This window comes from Montipora foliosa, chromosome 13 (assembly GCF_036669935.1).
Source record: "Montipora foliosa isolate CH-2021 chromosome 13, ASM3666993v2, whole genome shotgun sequence".
Classification (NCBI taxonomy): domain Eukaryota; kingdom Metazoa; phylum Cnidaria; class Anthozoa; order Scleractinia; family Acroporidae; genus Montipora; species Montipora foliosa.
In genome coordinates, this window is record NC_090881.1 from 23,217,391 (window position 1) to 23,237,894 (window position 20,504).

The 20,504-nt window shown below is 39.4% G+C and overlaps 1 protein-coding gene across 1 annotated transcript in view; it reads right to left on the reverse strand.

The window, feature by feature from the left end:
* The window catches only part of LOC137981847 (uncharacterized), a 73,215-nt gene that overhangs the window by 21,779 nt on the left and 30,932 nt on the right, over window positions 1–20,504 (reverse strand). The window lies entirely within an intron of this gene.

Consider the following 20,504-nt stretch of genomic DNA (forward strand, 5'->3'; position numbering starts at 1 on the left):
CGCCCGTCGAGCCGTAATCAAAGTGAGATGTAGTTCTAATATTGTACGAGTGTGGTGTTTTGTACAACGCTGAAATCAAATGGAAAATTCTCTAGTAACTTACGGGTTTAACAAAACAGAGACTTGGATCTGTACTCAATTCTGCACAGTCTTCTGCTAACAATTGGAAATTTCACAAATTCCTGTTAGTCTAAAATTATTTGAAAGAAAGCTTGTTGCCCAGTTTTTGCTTGATAATTCAAGTAAAGGGTTTTTCAGTGAAGGGTTTGATGCTAAACACTCGTGGGAAATTTATTTACCGTGTTGCGTTTTTGACTCGGAGTGTAATTTGACACGATTGAGTTTCTTGTCTTCACGCACGTATTAAATGAAATACGAAGGGTTTTTTGCCTCTTATAGCACATATGTTGTTTGTTTCAAAAAGCATTTCGCTGGAAAATGGTGGCTTTTATGAATTCATCATGTGTAATATGCGAGCTTAACTGGATAGTTTTTATGGCAATAGTAAAGCATTTTCGTGTCAAAATATGAGGTAAGCGACTCCTTTCTGTTGTGTTAACTTAATTGAATATACCATGGCTCGTAAGTTTGTATTTGTCATCTGCTGTAAACTTGATTTCCACACTCAAAATTACCTCCAGAACCTACTTTTTGCGTAAAATAAGCGTTTAGAATGATTTCCGTTTCTTCTGTGGTGATACTTGACGATTCGGGAACATTTTGTGAAAAAAGATTTATAATGGGTCGCACGCGCAATTTGCCCGATTATGCATATAACATCCACTTCGCCTTTTGACATCCCATTGAAAGAAACTTGTAAAATATTCGCAGACCGGTCGCTTTCTCTGAAATTTGAAAGGATGATTGCTAACAAATATAGAAAGATTTTCACAATAGATAAAAATTCCTGTGTTAAGCATTAGAATTCGACGAAGAGGTAATGCGACAAAATTTGTCCCGTGCGGTGCTATTTTTATGATTTGACCGTTGTGCAAATTTTGACAGATAATATTAAATTATGAAAAAAATATCTAGGTAAAGGTACACCTTATTTAACGTCGGAAGTTCCTTTACTCTCTAGAGAGTATTCTCCCAGGAAGCCGACGGATAGATCGTTAAAAAATGTTTATTTTTAGCTGTTATTTGGACATAAAAGATGCAACACTTGACGACAAATAATATTGTTGCTATTACTACGTATTTTTCCCGGGAATCCGGTTGAACATGAGTTAACAAATTTGCATACGTGCGTTGAAATGTGATACACGAGGAGAAAGGAATTTTATTTCTCTGACAAATGATTTTGTCATTGTAGTGCAAGATGAAATTTATTTGGGAAGCCAACAATATTCTTTTAACTTCCTGGTTAATCCAATTTTATTGCTGCGACTTGCTAGTGCGAAGATTGTGTACATGAAACTCGCGCTTCTTGCGAATTTGAGTGTCATGAAATTACATAATTTGCGTGACAATATATCTGACCCAAATACATTCAGATAGTAACAAACTTCATATTTACTTAACCATTTCTTCGCTTTTGTGCTTGTCAGCATTGTGATTTGCGGTAATTGGCAAGTCTGTTTTTGTATCTCATAGATGTTTTAGATTTTCAATTACACGGCCACTCCACCTCTCGATTGTGTAAATAGTTCAAATAGATACGTTTCTCAGGAACCCGACAAAGAAGGCTTCCTGACCCGACAGAAGAAATCTGAATATTCAGTTAAATATTACAACAAAATTAACTAACGACGGAAGTTTCTTCGCTAAAAAGTACGTTGTTCTACTCTGAAACATTCTTTCCCGTAGTTCATTCAGTTGACACGGGGTGATCACGTGCACCTTTACGGTTGCCTAGCATGTGATCAATTTCTTCCTTTTGACAAAACGTTAGCTACTGCAAAAATGTTGGTGTTTTTAAGATCTTTCAATGAGAATTCGATTCATAGTTATATATAAACACTATGTTATTTTTTTTTCTTCATCTGTCTCTTGGCTTGCCTTTTTCTGGTGCAAACGCAAAGCCAAACAATGTTTTGACCTGGCATCAGATTAGACCGTCATATTATGAAGCGGAAACAACACCTTTAGCCCTTTCTTGTAAGTGCAATAAACGTTTGCTTAGTCCGACTGCTAGACATGCTGGAAAACGTCCGTCAGAACAATTTGCAGTTAGTTTTTTGCCGACAATTTATTTAAAGAAGAAACGAGTGAATTTTACCCAAGAGCGTGTTTTGTTATCTTTAAACTGAATTTATTACGAAAGCTTAAAAGATTAAAAGACTAAAAGACCTTAAAATGGGACAGGACATTACAAAATAATTAAACGTGTTAGCCAAAGGGTGACCCCTCAAATGGTCTTAATGACGCCCCACTTGAAAAAATTAACTGGAACGCTGCAGTTCTTTGTGTAACGCGTACCACAGGCAACCCAGTGTAAGCTTTTTGGAGCTTCTCGTTCCCTTTAAATTCACCTTTAATTGTTGATGTACATGTAGTATTATATTGTAACAGTAATTAAGTTAAGTTAAGTTGCTGCTCGGTGAATAACTTGACAGTTTATTTTCCTGGATGAGAGCACCCCATTTGAGATTCAATTTTCTTAAAGTGCGACAGTAACTATGATCAAAAATCACTTGTTTTTTCCTTCAGATTTTGAAAGTGTGATTGCTTAACACTTGACTGGCAAAATTTTAAGCTTTGATTTTTGTCCAAAGGCAATTACTTTGAGCGTTGGTTTTGGATTTCACAGTCCACCATTACTCACGTTCGGAATGGACAAAGTTATGTGACATGATGTGGGGTGGTCACAGGGCTTCGATGCTTGCCCTTTGCTTGCATGGCATTTTGCTGGTCTTTGAGCTGATCGATGTGGATCAATGATTTATCTTGCTTTTAAGCTAATCTTTGTGGATACAGGCTCCCCACCCTACCTACCTTCAGGAATATAAAATCATGGTACATGTAAGTATGGGGTCCGGTGAGTACTTTTCCACTGAACTTGTGTCAGTGTGACGGTGCCAGTTGGTGGCTGCATGCAGGGGTAGTTCCCACTCACAGAGTTGCCATGGCTACCTCCCGACCTTTAAGGCACCGGTTCCCAAGTTAAATTCAATACCAGTTTAATTCAATTTATTACAACATTACATGTACTTTAATAACAAATTAATCTCTTTTTATGTAATAAATTTATCTGTAATTTCATCACACAAAACTGATTGCCTTTTTTCCACAACAGAAAAACATTTTTTTAACATATTATTCTAAAAAGGGCTTGCACTAATTTGTGAAACAAATTGAAACGAACCTAAATACAGAAAGAATCCAAAACATTCACTGAGCCAACCTCACTGGCCTAGGCCTAAACAAAAGTTTTTAGGCCTGACAGCATTGGTAAACAGTTAGGGTTGCCTGCCTGGTCACATCACTATTTTGCGAAACAGATGGCACATTTCTGGGCAGGTACAATCCTAACCATTTACCAATGCCAACAATAGGCCTACAAACTTTTTTTTAGGCCTAATCAGGACTATAATGTTGGCTTTAACGAATGTTTTGGATTCTTTCTTCATTTCTGTTCCTTTCATTTCGTAAATTAGAGTAAGGACTATAAAGCAGTGATAAATAATATTATTATACATCAGACTCACTATGAAAAATTTGAATGGTCGAGAGCATTCAATCAATTCACAATAGCTTGTGAACTTGACATGATAAATGTAATATCTGCTGCAGATATTACATTCAACGTCTGCCTGGTTACTAAGCCCCTCGTGTCTCGGTTTTGATAATTCATGATATCATGCTCAACCTCATCCAATAATTGTTTATTGTTATTGTTCTCTTTGGGTTAGTTAAAATCACTCTAGTAATAGACGTACTGCTCGCAACTTCCCTTCTGAGTCAGTCGAACCGCCCGCTTCGGTCAGCCATGCAAGCAAGCCGATGGGAGAATGGTGAAAGAGGGAGATACAGGGCCTGTACACTCTTCTGTAACCACGATTAACGGATTAAGCTTGGCATCAATAGAAATCTGCCATTTTATCAATGTGCACAAGCTAATGCACGCGCCAATGACGCACAAATTACACGCAGTAGGGTTCGGCAATGCAAAACTAGGGAATCACCTTAGCCTCAACCCAATTTAAACATGTCATTGTCGCAAAATGAACGCATCCCCGTTGTCACGAAATGGTCTTTTCTAAGGTTAAAAAGCTCATGAACATGCTTTGGGACAATTTTTAAGCAAAAGAAAAAAAATTTTGTGTCCGTGGACGCTGCCCAAAAGGAGATCCCCCTGGTTCATGTTTTGTCCTCCTTTCCCCATTTTGTTATATTCCACCAGCAATTGTACATTGCAGCATTGTTATCTGTGTCTCTAGAAGTTGATAGCAAACCACCAATTTGAAGTCATTTCTCAAAGCAACCAACTGCCCCAGATTATCCGCATTCATCTCATTAAAGTTCAGCTGCCGAAGGAAATGCACTCACAAACTTTGAACGTAGAGAGAACAGTGGGGGACAGTTGAGTTCGGACAGCTAGGCGCAAACTGAAACATCTGTTTCTTGGAAAACACGCCACTAGAAATACTTTCTAATATTCACATGACCAGGTTTGCTCATAGTGGCCAACGATGGTTCGAGAAAATCAGCAAAACTTTGCTTACCTTCAGTGGCTCAAGAGAAAAAGCGGAGCGGAAGGTCAGAGCTGAATAACGATTGCACTTGTTGTCATGACATCTTGCACGTGTGCGGTATATACTTCGTGCATAGTCGCCTAACATATAGTCGTCCATATGGCCAACTACGTAAGCCAACTATGTATCCTTACTGATCAACTGTCCCCAGCACTGATCAACTGTCCCAACCACTTATTACCTGCCCCTAACCAATGACTCATAGAATTCTAATCAAACTTCCCCTTACAGGTTAGCCAAGTTTAATTTTTTAATTTTGCAGCATCCTAAACTTTGGCAAAAGGCAACGATCTTACACATATGTCCAAATTATCCCGACGTTCTCATCACAAAGAGAATAGTCACTCGAAGGTACCATTTTGCACGCTTTGTTTACACAATGACAGACCAGTGAGGTAACTACAGCACGAATAAGGTCTATAAATAGGGAAGATATCTTTTTACAAATATTCGTTTTGATCTTCAAATGGGTCAATTAACCACTGGAACTAAAAAAAAACCTTTGTTTCGACAGCCAATAAAGCTCTGTTTGGCACATTAATAACATCATAAGTGACGTCAACGATATCTTTGCTATACATGTGTACTAGAGCATGTCAGCTTTTCATGTATTTGAACCGTGGTTATGTAATTCTAAGTGAAAGTGATGATCGTAGTTAATGAACCGCGCCCCATTTATGAGTAAAATCGTCTAGCGTTATAATTAATCTTTTACGTCTCACCAATGGGTTAAAAATGGGGACATACATTCCTGGTCAAAAGTTGTTGGGAATGTTGCTCGCATCACTTCACTTCACTCCTAATTTGATTTTTCTCACTATTGCCTGTACTATTTGGGAAAGAGCATGCTCATAGGCCCCCCCTCCCCCATATTCAATGTTGGAAGAAACGTTACCATTTTGTTTCGTGGAAAATCCAACAATGATAAGGGCGAAGGGGGCTATCTCAAAAGTGACGCTACCTTCCCAACACTTTTGTCCAGGATTGTATTTTTGGAATGAATGAAGAGGTTGTTACACCATTGACTCCTGAACCGCTCTGCATTGACAAGTAAAATTGTCTGGCATTAGAGTAAAATCTGTTAATAAGTTTTACTCCCATGTTTAATGACGAAATAGTCATGGAGTGGATGTAGAGGTTGTTAAACAGTTGCAAAAAAGTCTGAAAACATCCAGCCTTGAATGGGACTCTATTTCACATGACTTGAGTTTCAGTCAAGCCATACGGTAGCTGGTAACTTGCAAGTGCGTAATCATCCCATGTCTTTGAACTGAGGTTATGGGTCTGACATGGTAGAGCAAGTGCAGTGCAATTGCAAAGTCAAGGGTTTGCATCCCATAGAGCCTCACCTGTTACGGCTTGCAAGTGACCCGGCATCTCCCAGAGGGCCTTAATGGTAGAGCGAGTGCAGCGCAATCGCATAGTCATGGGTTGGACTACGATTGTTATAATAGGCTGATTTAGCAACAGAACGAGAACGTCAGTGGCGACGGCGCGCGCAGAAAAAACAACAATGAGAATTGAGAATAGAATAGACTCCACTCTTTTCTTCTCTATTCTAAATTCTCATTGGTAGTTTTGCTGCGCGCGACGTCGCTACTGACGTTCCCGTTCTGTTGCTAAATCAGCCTATTAAATAAAGCTGGAGAACATTACAGAGGGCAGCTGCTCGTTTTTGTAAATGCAACTACATTTGTACAGATATACATCAAGTGTTACCTCAATGATTAGAATACTACGGCCAATGACTAAAATGTGTGCTTATCGTAAGTAAAATTATTGAGAAAATACTTGTGCATCTCAAACTGTTTTTTTACTAGTTAAAAAAGACGCATTTACCTTGCCACTGGCAAGTTTTGAATTGAGCTCTTTCAGCTTTCAATTTCAATACTTGAAACTTTGCTCTTTTGTAATAAATACCTGATCGTCGCACGAAGGTCTGCTTGCTTGAGCAATTTGTGAAATTATAACCGATAGTTCCCAGTGTTCCTTTTAACCACAGGGAGAAAATTTTAACATAAATGATGATGAGGCGGATTTTTCACTTATTCATGCATCGCTGAAAGGTGAAGCATCCACACGAAGTGGAAACCACAGTCTTAATACAGTCGTTTCGCCTACTGTCTGTTCGCCTACGTCTAGAGTCGATTCGCCTACGTCCAATATGTCAGTTCGCCTACATCTTAAACTCCGTACTATGACAATCATTGTGTAAAACAGTTGACCACCTTGGAACAACACAGAAATAAAAAAAATAAAAACTAAAGATGAACTAAAGATTAACTAAAGATTCATGAGCTCTAAACGTCAAATTGGTAGAGCAAGAGTCTTTCATAAATTGCAAAATCACGGCCACATAACAACTGAGAATGATCTTCCAGCTGTGTAAATGACATTTTGACATAGACTGATATAAATTTGAAAAAAGGTGGGCCGACGTTTTTCAAATTTACCCAAATTCAATCCATTTCAATCCTCTCCAGTTTTGTCCATCCATGTCCCTTCTTGGCTTCCCTGTGTTTTGTTAGAGTTCTTTTATAGTGTTGAACAGTTATTTTGATATTTTAGTTAATTCTATGACCATTCGATCAGTGCTGAAATTGCCTAAAATTGCGTGACCTAGCCCCTTAAATCAGTCACTGTTACGTACAAACTAGCCTGCGTAGCAAGAGTTCCTGTTAGACAGAATTTTCCGCAAACTGGCCGCGCGAAAGTTGGAGCAAGAGACTAAGGGAACGCTTGCAAGAAGACCCCCTATTTTTGAAAAACGCCTACGTTTTAATGGTTGACTTGACACACGCTGATTAACGTCTTATTAACAAATTAGCCAATCAGCAATCAACAGTACTGGAAATCAACCCCATCGAGATAACAAAAAATAATTTACCTGTATTTATCAGTCCAAGAATAGAGGCAAGTCCATGAAATGTCCCGGCCGGTCCTTACTGCCTGTCTATAAGTGGTCCTGTAAACACCAGTGTGGCAACGACGGTGTTGCCACCTGTCGCATCCGCCGCAGAGTAGGGCTTCTTGGCGGGAGGTGACGATTTGTGCGCAAAATATGCAGTCAAATTCCTCCATAATATCGATGATTATAGCTTTGATGATAGCGTTGACTATCGCGTTGATTTTTCGATTGAGAGTTCCAACGAACTGGTGACTTGAGAAACAAAATACTAGGACTTTTATAGTGTCAATCCCTTCTCCGATGGATCGAAATCGCAGTGATATGATTGGTGAATGCTAATGTTTTTTTGCAATCCTTTGTTAAATGAACTACCATGTCCTTTTGAATGATATGTTAATCAAAAATCTCACCTCAAGTGACAAGCCTACACAACGCCTTAACTGTTATATATTTTTTCATCTAGCTACTTTTGCGTATTGCGTGAAAGCGCACAAACAAAAAAAAACACTAATTCATAAAGTTCATACTGAGAAAAAATCGCAACAACGATATAAACATTGAACCGGGAAGTTAAGTGGGAACGAGCTAATTTCTTACGTACCTTATCCTTTATTTATATGTTAATGAAAAGTCTCACATTCTTAAGTATAGGCCGCTCAATATGCGCAAGGACCCCGCTCAAGACACAAGTCTACAGAAATAACGAAGGGGGTAGTTTCTAAAGAAACTGTGGTGCTGCGTCGGTGGGAAAGTAGTATACAAAAATTCTGGTTTTATCAACGGAGTTGATATTGTAAATTGGCCACCGTACAGAGATTCTAAAGGCTGACGTTTCGAGCGTTAGCCCTTCGTCAGAGCGAATCCAACGCCCGTTAGCCCTTCGCTCCTTCGCTCTGACGAAGGGCCAACGCTCGAAACGTCAGCTTTTAGAATCTCTGTACGGTGGCCAATTTACATTAATTATCAACTCCGTTGATAAAACCAAACTTTTTGTATACAGAAATTACGCTTTATCTCAGCCGTCATATATATATTTTTTGCATCTAAGTTTGCGGATCGTGTGGAAGCAATATAAAGTTCATGATACTGAGAACAAATCGCAACATCGATACAAAAATTGAACCGCCCAGTAAAGTGGGAACGAGCTAATTTCTTACCTACCTTATCCAAATCCCTTATCCTTTATTGATATGTTAATGAAAAGTCTAACATTTTTTAGTATAGGCCGCTCAAGGAACCCGCTCAAGACACAAGTCTACAGAAATAACGCGTTAATTAAGGCTTGGCCAAACGCTCGCAACATTTCAACGCAACATCTTGCAACATTGTTGCCAAACGTACGCAACACGTTGTGCCCAACCATGTTGCAAGATGTTGCGTTGAAATGTTGCGAGCGTTTGGCCAGGCATTTAGCTAGCCGTCATAGTTTTCTCTGCGAGCTTCGACAAAGCTTTTACATATGAATCGTAGGCGAACTGACATATTGGACGTAGGCGAACCGACATATTGGACGTAGGCGAACCGACATTATACGTAGGCGAACAGACAGTAGGCAAAACGACCCGTAGGCGAAACGACCGGTTACCGTCTTAACATTTTCCTCACCTTGTTTGGCGCACTCTCCGCTTTAACTTAGCCTTTTTCAAGGTAGAAAGTTCAATCCAAGCCTACAGTGATCGAGAAGGTTGCACAGGATCTGTTCCTGAGACGCAAAGGAATGTGTCATAAAGTTAAACTCATAGCAATGTATTCGATTGACTGTTTAAAAGAATCACTTAAATGGAACAAGAACCCTGCGCCAGTAGGAGAACGCATCTCCACTGTTCATGGAGTTAAAACAGTTTACGATGCTTTGTGAATCTTACATGATATCATATGGATGGAATACGTGCCTTTTGAGTTAAACCAGACTTGACAGCCATCCTTTCCAAACTTTTAGTCGACTACTAAGTGATTACGTTGTTACACCCAGAATGAACAATTGTTAACTATTGGTCTGAAAAGTCAGGAGATCAAAATTTCAGAAAAACAGGAAGTTGTAATTTTCTTTGCCAGACATCACGCGTCGTTAGATGCATAACATGCTTTTGTTAAAGAGTCTGAGCAGTCGAGCAGTTAAAAGCAACTAAAATCTGCTTCATGCTTTCTGACCATAAAGACAAATTTCCGTAGATTAAAAAATGTAAATAGGCAATGTATCGTTGGTGAGTAGATCACTAAGGATGACAATCGAATGACAAGCTTCGTATCATTTGTAAATTACGTGGGAGAAAAATTAGTTTTGAAATACTAGGAGAACCATGATTCTGATGTTTCTTACTCCAAAGCAAAATTGTTGAAAAAAATATCTCCATTATGGTCTGAAGTTGTGCAGTTAGGCCTGTTTTAAACGTCGCATGTCGCATGAGCTGAATCCAATGCAAATGAGAGAAATCAATTGTTTTCGCTCATTTGCATTAGATTCGGCACATGTGAAATGCGACGTTTGAAACGGGCCTAAGTTGACCTAAGTTAGTTAGTAGCTGTTAGTTAGGAAGAGGCTCAAATCAAATACCTTCTTTGTTTACGCTTTTAATAATTCTACAACAATTACTTTCTTACCTTTTCTACAACTCTCACACCCTCAGGATTATTGTATTGGGATAAGTTTTGCCAGAGACTTCGGTGCCCGAGGATACAAAGGGCTTGATGAGGCGATAATCTTCTACAAGCGACCAGTAGTACACATTGTTCGTGCAATCGGGCCTGGTAGTAAGGCAAGCGAATCTCACTTCAATATAGCCTGCTTAGCAAGCGTTCCTTTTCGACAAAAAGAGCTTCGAAACGATTTTCCGCTAACTGGCCGCGCGGAAGTTGGGGCAAGATACTGAGGTTCCCTCAGTATCTTGCCCCAACTTCCGCGCGGCCAGTTTGCGGAAAATCGTTTCGAAGCTCTTTTTCCCGGAGGATTTGGTCGGGGCACCAACATGGCCGCCTTTTCTTTGTTTAGGGGCACCAACATGGCGGTCGTGACGTCATGTGAAAACCAAGAATAAACAAAAATACAAAATGTCTTATTTCAATTTGAAGGCTTCTGTCCAAATTTTAATACGCTTGCTCAGTTCCTTGCCAACAAAAACGGAAACAATGAAACACCACGGACGTAAACCTCACTGGTACATTCTTTCGGGAAATATAAACGAAATCAGAGAAGAGGAAGGTATAACTAGAGGCAGTCGTAGATTAAAGGGGTGCGTTTGAGTTATTACGTCGTCTGCCTAATGCCCGCGGCCGCACACTAGAGCTATCAGCTTAGCAAAGTTTCACTCGTGACTGTTGGCGTAAGCAAGTTCCCGTAGTGTGCGGTGGCGTTTTGAGCGCAAAAGCTAACGGTAATAAGAGCAAAAAAACGTCCAACTTGTCGCGCAACATTGCTGCAAAACTTGTCGGAGAGCGATGTTGCGCGTTTTACACCCCGAGCAAAACTTGCCTCGCAACAAAAAATGTGATGCAAGTTGCTGCAGCCTTTTGCAGAAAGTAGAACGGAACCTCTACTTTCTAGTGCAACACGCCGCAGCAACTTGTAAGGCACATTTTGTTGTTGCGAGACGTGTCAGTGTGCTTGGGATGTAAAACTGATGCGCAACATCGCTTTTCGACTAGTTTCGCAGCAATGTTGCGAGACAACTTGGACGTTTTTGTTGCTCGTATTAATGAATAAATGAAAGTGTCTTTATTGAAATAAATCGGTGCAGCAAACGTGCACAACTAACATATACAATATAAAAAGACTTACAACTTTGAGAAGTAAGTATAAATATCAAGGCTAAAAAGACATTTATTTATAAACGCTCTCTTGAAACGTTGTCTTGACTCTGCGTAGAATATGTTCATGCTCACGTTCACGTAGAGCTCTATTGGGTTTATCTGGAAGAATTTCATGACGGATGTGATTTCCTTTTGAAGTTATTTTCCTGAATAGTTCACTGTCTCTTTTGTCAAGGATGAATGACATGGGTGTGGCATCAGAAACGTAACCAAATCTCGCTGCTCGTCTGATGAAGGTGTTTCATTTGTACCCAGCGGCCCCACACATAAACAGCGACATTATCAAGGACTCCAATAATCTATGGAGTTGATCTTTACTGTACCCATACCACTTACACACTTTGATGATGTACATTCGACTACTAGCTTTAAATAGCAGACTGCGGTCAATGTGCAGATCTCAGTTTCAAGGATCGTTTTGAAAAGTAACACAAACACCACCAAGTTTTACCATAGCTTAATGTTCACAGTCCAATCCCCATTATCAAGGAAGGAAACGCCGTGGTGTCTTTTATAGGTCCCTCTCCGTGGATGTAATTAACTGATTTGGAATTAAGCCTAATATTGATCTATTTGCCTCTAGACCTCAACCCCCCCCCCCCCCCCCCCATCCTCCACAACAGGTTGAGAAATATGTTTCATGTAGACCTGATCCTGGAGCCTTTGCGGTCAATGCTTTTGACATTTCATGGAAAGTCGGAATTCTTTTTTTATGCATTCCCACTTTTCTGTATTATTCATAGAGTCCTCCATAAATACTGTACACAGTGAGGAACCAACCGTCTTATTTGTCAGTTGGCTCGGTTTTCTTTGTTCTGTCAGGGGATTATATTAAATATGCATAACCCCCACTTTTGTCAACAGTCTGAAAAGGTGGGGGTGGCTTTGATTGTTATAGGGGAGAGCAGGGCTGCAACAACACCTTATAACAATAGGAAAACAATGAAACATATTGCCCTCAACATATTCTCCAGAACATACTACCCTCGACTTAGTCTCCCATTACTTGTAAACTCTTAAAAACAAACAAACATAGGCGAAATGTCAAAATTTAATTATTATGATTATTATGATTATGATTATGAATATTACCTATTTAAGTCAATAAACATACAAATCACTGCGAAAGTTTGGCCCAATTCTTTCCTCTTCCTGTGTTACTCATGCTTAGGGTTTGTAAAAATAAAATTCAAATAAATTTAAAAATTAAAATTGACTTTGAGAAATCTTCCAAAATATATCCTTGACATTAATTGAGACTCTTATCAATTCCATTTTTACACAGGTTGCGAAAAGAATTTAGCTAACGTTTGCTAGCTAAAAGTGAAAACATCACTTTTCGTTTAATCAGTCCCGCCATTATCTTTCTAGTGATGGTTTTACTTTCCCATAATACTGTCTTTTGCATTTCATTAGTTATCGTTCACTTGTTTTCTCATAGAATAGTTCTACTAGGTCTCGTTTTAATTTTCTCATTCCTCCACCACAGCATCCTGGTATTACTCGCACTTTATATCCTTGTCGTCTTTCTCGCAACTCGAAGAACAGCTGTTGATATTTTTGGATCTTTTCACTTCTTTTTACCATTCTCCTGGACAAGCCATATCCACAATATTAATTTCTTTCTTTTTTTCATCTTCTAATGTTAAATCCGGTCTCCTGGCCTTGCTATGAGTTTCATCTTGTGCTCCCAATCCCATATTTTCTTTCCATCTTTCTCCATGACGTGCCCCTTTCTGCACTTTTCGTTTTACCACCTTGTCTTTTCCGGTAATAATCCTTCATTCCACTGCCATAATCTTTTAGTGCATTGTCATGTCTTCTAACGTACTCAGTTGCGGCTAACTTCTTGCATCCTGACAAGAGATGCTGCAAGCTTTCCTTCTGTTCACCACACAATCTGCAAATGTCTACCTCTACTATTCGTCTTAGTTTCATCCAAGATCTAGTCTTTATCATTTGCTCCTGCATATTAAAAATTGCTGCTGTCTTTTTTGGATCGGTGTTGCATTTCAGCCATACATAATCTTCCTCTGTATATCCTACTACTATCTCACTTCGCATTTTCCTTTCTCCTCTTCTATTAACGACCGTTGCTCCTTATCATAATCATTCTCCCAAGCTTTCCTTAACCATTTATTTTCTCCTAATGCCAAATAGCATGCCACTCTTAAGGCGGCGAAATACGAGATACAAAACCCTCAACTTGTCGCGCAACATTGTTTCGTTGCAAGTTTTGGTCGATGTTTCGCGTTTTTCACCTTGCGTGATCAACTTGACCCGCAACAAAAACATTTGTTGCGGATTGAAGAAATGCAGCGCGCTGATTGGTTGATTTGCTAGTACACGAACACATTTGTTGCGCGACAACTTGTGAGCTTGATGAAAAACGAGCAACAAAGCCAAAATTTGTTGCTCAGAGTAGACCCGCGCTCTACTTTTCGCAACAACTTTCTTCAACCCGCAACAAATGTTTTTGTTGCGCGACAAGATGATCATGCAAGGTGAAAAACGGGAAACATCGACCCAAACTTGACAACGAAACAATGTTGACGCGCCAAGTTGAGGGTTTTTGTATCTCGTATTTAGCCGCCTTTACTCTTCTCTCTTTGTAGACATCTTTAAAGCTCTTTAACCCTTTTCCACCTTCTTTTCTTTCTGTATATAATCTCTCATCACTTATCTTAATTCGCCTTTCACTATTTTGTCCAGACTATCTAGATCTCCCTTCCCAAGATGGCAAACATTCATTATATATCCTGCAACTGGGATTACTCTTGTGTTAATAGCTTACATTAGACGTTTGTCGTTTCAACTTCTTTCCTCTAGTTCATTTGTTCTCATTCGTACTTCCGTTATTCTTTCAGTTACCTTCTTTACATCAATTTTATCACCTTGCTCACATCATAAAAACTTCTAAACTACTTTTCTGGGTCCAGTGCAATCCTTCGCTCTTCCAAGACATTTAATCCCTCTCCTTTAACCATTTTTCCATTTTCGAAGATTACCTCTGCGCATTTCTTTACTCCATAACATGCACCTGTGTCTATGCTTGCTTTCACAATAACCTCATTTGCTACTTCTCATTTCTTATGGCTCTCCTGAGATACCTTTAGGTCGTCAATAAAAAGGCTGTGTGTTCTTTTAACATCCCTTTTGCCTGTTCCTCCCATTCTGTAACCATCTGTTTCATCCGAAAGCATAGCAATTGGTACTTCCGTTAAACAAAATCCTACTGGAGAGTAACATTTGTTAGCTCATGATAATACTTATGTTGATGTCCACACCCTAATTAAAGACTTACACTTTCTGCACTCAATTCTCATTAACTAGACATCACTGTTAAGATATAATTAAACACTATAACATAAACAATCACAATGTTTCAAGTTATTATTTCAAGTACGTTAATCGATGCCATTTAATGTGGCTTTAATTAACTTTCTTTTCCTTTTTTTTGGACTTTGTATATTTTATTCTATAGTAGAAATGTAAACACTTCCCGCTTACGTAAGCCTTTGCTATTTGCGGGCAAGCGTATTTCTTTCTTATTGTATAAGTGTATTTTTAAATAAACTTTGAATGAAAGCGTTTTCATCGGAAAAAAATTAATTTCAAAAATGCTTGTTTTGGCTTTCAAATTTCCCGGGCGCCGCCATCTTGAATAATTAGGGAGCTTTAGCAACGACGACGGGAACGGCAACGAGAACGTCATGTAAAAACATAAATTCACGTTATTGCGATCACTTCGTGACTATTCCAAGCCTTTTAATATGACAAAGGTGTTTCAGTCCCTCAGGAATGAAACCGTTACGAGCGGCGCTTAATTTCGGGGAGAAAAATGAAAATTTATCTCCAGGTGCTGACGTTCTCCATAACACCTCAAACTTGGTAATTTCACGTTGTTGCTTTGCTGACGACGGCAAAGAAATGGACAAAAATGAAAAACGCACGTGCAGGGCGTGCAAGGCTATTGCTTTTGCCCACTAAATATGCAAATTTGTGACGTTCTACTTGCCGTCGCCGTTGTCGTTGCTAAAGCTCCCTATTGTGACGTGCCGTGGTTGCCCTATTGTTCTGACACAAAGAGCGTTTGTTCTGGAACAATAGGGAAACCACGACATTAGAAACATATTCTGTTGTTTAAAAATATTTTCTTGTTTCAGTGGAAGTTCCCTTTAATGGACGTTGACCATATTTGGTGGTGTCTAGTGACCACAACGGAAAAAAACCCTAAAATTAACGCAGGATACATTTCAAACGAATAAAAATCACATGATCAGACGTAGAACTTTATTACCGCAAATGCTACGAATGGGTTTGTTGAAAGTTTGGATTTTATCAAAGATGTGAATATTTTAAGGGCTGTGGTCATAGATTCCTAGCAACTGTGTTCGATCTACTTTAAAAAACGATAATCCGATACGTAGGATGATATACGAGTAACTTTTTTCTTTCCCATCGTCTGAAAATAATAACGCTGCGACCATTCTCCTCTGACTAGTAGACTTTTTTCTTTCGAAACCCGTGCTTTTGCTCAGATGAGGAGTGGCACTAGTTACACATTCGCATTCTTTCTTATTAGTTCAAATACAACGATTCCACCATTCAGATTTCACCTCTTTAGTCGTGATCTGTAACTTGCAATTTCGTTGGCGTTTTTCGCATTCTTGCGTCTCTAAAATGTCTTCTAAAAGTTCGGTATTGGTAAATACAAAAACTCGGAGTCCACAACTTGGATCGTTTTGGTAGTTTCCTGATTAAAGTAAGGTCCTCTTGACACCGAAAAGGCAATAAAACCAACTCTGCTTGCTTGTCGCACAGCATTTGGAACGAGGTCAATGCCTTGGCCAATCAGTCAATAATGGAGGTTTCGGAAAATGTGGATAAATGGGGAAGTGCTTCTTTAAGAATTCGTAAAGTTTCTCCTGACAATTTGCAACCCCAGCAACGAAAGTGCTTGATTTCACGAAGTTTCATTAAGAATGAGGCGAGGGGTTTTTGCAAGTGATCCAAAGCGTTACCTCTCAGGCTCAGGCTTTCCAGGTTTGGGATATCACTAAAGGTCGTTTCCAAATCTTGCAGGTCATATTCATCCAAATCCAAGCATTCAAGGTCTAGTCTTGTCAAATGCGGAAAAAATAAAAGTTTTCTGGTTAGTGGATTGAGACTCCCACTAACACTGACATTGCTGAACGTCAACGATTTCAATGGCATGTCTTTGTCTATTCTGCCAAAAAGGGCCAACATGTCTTCAACATTTAAACTGGTATCACCTGTGCCAACTAAACGGAGATGTTGTAAGAATGACAACCTCGGGAGGGAAAGACCGAGCGCTGCGGCAACTGCTGGAGTCACATGGATTCGATATAGCGACACGTTTACGAGGCTTTTGTGCATGATATTGGAAACCAACCTCATGATTACTTTCTCAGAACAGAACCCAACAAAGCAAATACAAAGTTCGGTGATGTTTTCAAAACTTGGCAACAGTTCAGCGAGTTCTTCAGCTCCTTTTGACATGAACAGACAATCCAATTTTAAATCACACTTGCTAGGGTTTGGGAGCTGTTGCAAAAATTCGCAAACACTGTCTCCCATACGATGAACGTCGATACTCATCAAATAGGTGCAATTTTTGATTACAGCACCAAGATCTTTCACTGCAGAAAGTCCAAAACACCGAAACGTACTTAAGAACTCAAGAGATGTCTTTCCTGCAACCAAATTTGCCGAATGACACGGTAAAGCAGCAGCCTGTGAACTCTCTGTGAATAGTCTGGCATGGGCAGCACAATGCAGTGTTACATCTCTGAAATATACTTTGATATCACCGTCGTGGATATGAAGGATTGATGAAAAACCACACACTTCACAGTCAACGTCGAGGAACTTTCTCAAAAATACTCCAAGGGGAACATTTTCAGAATTCTCAGTTATCTTCACTGAGGCCTCAAGGTAGTTCAGTATTTCTACAACCTTGTACTGAGTTAAAATAAAACTTTTTGAGTCGAAACAGTAATAACCACGATCAAAAACAAAAGTCCAAGAATCTACACCAGAAAACAATAACGCAAGGTCAGAGAGTGGGAATGCGAGAACTAAAATACCACCGAAGCAATCAACGCAAAATCTTGCAAGCTCTTTCTTTGAATGTACCTCTTCAAAGCAATCAAAAACCAAATGACTGAAGTGCACGTGCCTCTCGAGCTCAACAGTGTCATCTAGAGGCTTGTATTTGTGGTCTTCATCAGGTATCGCTTCTGATATATCAAGTGAAGGATCGTTTATTCTCACTGACTTCAAATGATCAAACACTTTCGCTGCTCCTTCATCACTAAGCCCACATATGAATAGAAAAACGTTCTCGAACTCGCGACAGCCTTCCAAGGTTTGAGTGTGCTCTTCAATCAAACCGAGATTTCCATCAGGTATACATTTGTGAGTCACGTACCAGGCTGCTAAGAATTCTTGTATGCTCTTATGAATGAAAGAAACCATTTCCGTTGGTTGCAAGCTTTCTGTACACTCAGTTACTTGAAGTAAACCAATGACAACACTTTCTTCACAAAGGACTTCAGAAGAAAGTTTACCATATGGGAAGATGTGGTCATCGTTTAAAAGACACTCTAACGCCACCATACCGATTTGATTGAGGATCTCTGAATTATCCTCTACTGTGCTAAAGCGAGGAGGGGTGTTCTTTCCTTGGTTGTGACTTAAAACCTGCTGGACAATTTTTAAATATAAGCTCGTTTTCGCTTTCGACAAGCCTTCTAACTGTCCCATCTTCCGCAGCGTGCAAAAGAACAGCAAAAGCAACGGAACTTTTGCAAGGTCTAGCAGGTCGTTTTCTTCCAAGTGATCATACAAATCTCTGGCATCTCTTTTGTCACCAAGCTGTCGCGTTAGATACGTTAGTTTGTCCTCCTTACTGAATCCTGTTATTTCTGCAAGCAGGTCTTGGAATTCTTGGAGCTCACCAGCTTTGGAAATTCGGCTTGTTATCAACACGCAACAGTCTCTCAATTCGTTTCCTCTGAATATGTCAAAGATTTGAGATTCGTGTCCACTGTGATACTCATCATAGCCATCCAGCAACAGAAGAACTTCATCTTGATGGTTCGTCATATAACTCAGAAGACCGTCCACTAACCATTTGTCTTCACGGGCAAACATTTTCGAGTTATAAATGACATCTTTGAGGCTTTGACATTTCGACACTTCCTTGAGGTCAACGAAAACAACAAGCTTGAACCTCCTCAGAACAGCGGCTTGCTTATCTTCAGTGTGAGTGTCATCAAGTCGAGCCCAGTCGATCGCCAGCCTCTTCGCAAAAGTGCTTTTACCAATTCCCGTCTCTCCCTGCACAAGAATCCTCTTTGGGTTAATTCCCTTTCCGATTGGCGTGAAGAGGTCACTGTAGTGAGCCATCTTTTTCTGTTTTGACCCAGTTAAGGTGGTTTCTCTTTGTGTTACAGACAGCCGGGTGTAGACTTGATCAATATCTACAAGAGACGACCTGGACCAAACAGACGTTCGCACTTTGGATGTTTTTATATAATGTTCTTGAAGCTTTGCTCTACAGATTTCCTCACCGAAAGAAGACTCTGATCATGAGAGAAAAGGTAAAAAGAGAAATGATCATTTCGACCAACCAGGCGACCGTTACGTTACGTTCAACAGGCAGAAAAAAGTCCTTTTCTCTTTTGGGAAGTATAACAAAAGCTTTAAAATGCCTGTGCTTTTACTGAACTTTCAACTTCATCGTCAACGCTATCACTGCTTCATTCTTTTTTCATTATTACTATCATTACCAATATCATCATCATTATTATTATCGCACAGCTGATAGTGAAAGAGCTGCATGGAAAATTGGAGAAATGTTTCTAATTCCAATGGTGACTTGGGGATGATATATGTTCTGAAATCTCATCTATGAGAAACTCGGAAACTCCGAGTTCCAGAGGGCATTTGAACCAACGATCGACACTCCCAGCTACTGGAGACAGTTTGTGATGAGCAAGGGTGAAATTGTGGGTCTTTGAGTAGAACTGTATCACGCAGTTACAAAGTCTAATTATAACGATGCAATTTCAAAACATAAATCATTCTGACATTTGCTCACTTAGGTGGTTGACTTGGGGATGCTCGAAAAAATCAAGGTGCTCCTTCACAAAAGTTTCTTTATACATTTACCGGGGTTGACATTGCACCATCTCCATAACTATAATATTTGCAAAATGGTATGTTATCTGAACATCAAGTCATCTCTTATGACCTTTAGGTACACAATGTCAGTTGTCCTAAAAATCAACCATCCACTGTCATATTTACCTTCATGTTTTGGTTGAAGCCTTTTTATCGTTAAGTGCATACCTTTTATTTTGTTCAACTCAATCTGCGTAATGCTTCCTTCTGCTTTCCACTGCTCGAGTGATTCTAGTAGGAAAACCAAACAGGCAATAAAGGAAGTGAGTTACTTCTTACCTTTTCTTTTAATATACAAATTTGTGCTCTCCTAAATACAAAGTCTTCTTAATTTGATTCATAAGCATAGCTCAAGACTCTTCTCTACCTACCTTGGATCTCTTTTAGTTTGTTCTGGGTGCGCCCTTCATGTGTCTCTAATTTTCTTATCAGTATCTCTTTATTATTGAAAAAAAAAGAGAAATGATGAGAAAAAAGGATAGAAACGAGCAAATTATAGCCAACAAAGCCAGCAGTTCTCAGTAACTCAATAGGAGTAATGGTCTCAATAGCCAACTTTCATGATAGCGTCATTTGACTACAACTACCAGAATACAGTTTATTTTTCTTTTCTTATTTAAATTTTGTGTTCCCAGCCATGTAAAAATAACAACAGCTCTAAGTAGCATAAGACAAGAAAAACCTGAAGGATTCTGGGACTTAAACTCAAATGGCATCATCATGCAAATGTCCTATAGCTTGAAGAGAGTTCCCACTTTAACAAAAAATAACATTAAACCACAGGAAATGATGTCTTCAATCAGGAGCCCATCTGGAGCGTGCAACTTCCATCCAGCGTCTGTGAAACGGCGTTTTCACAAGTAGGTTTATTTTTAGACTAG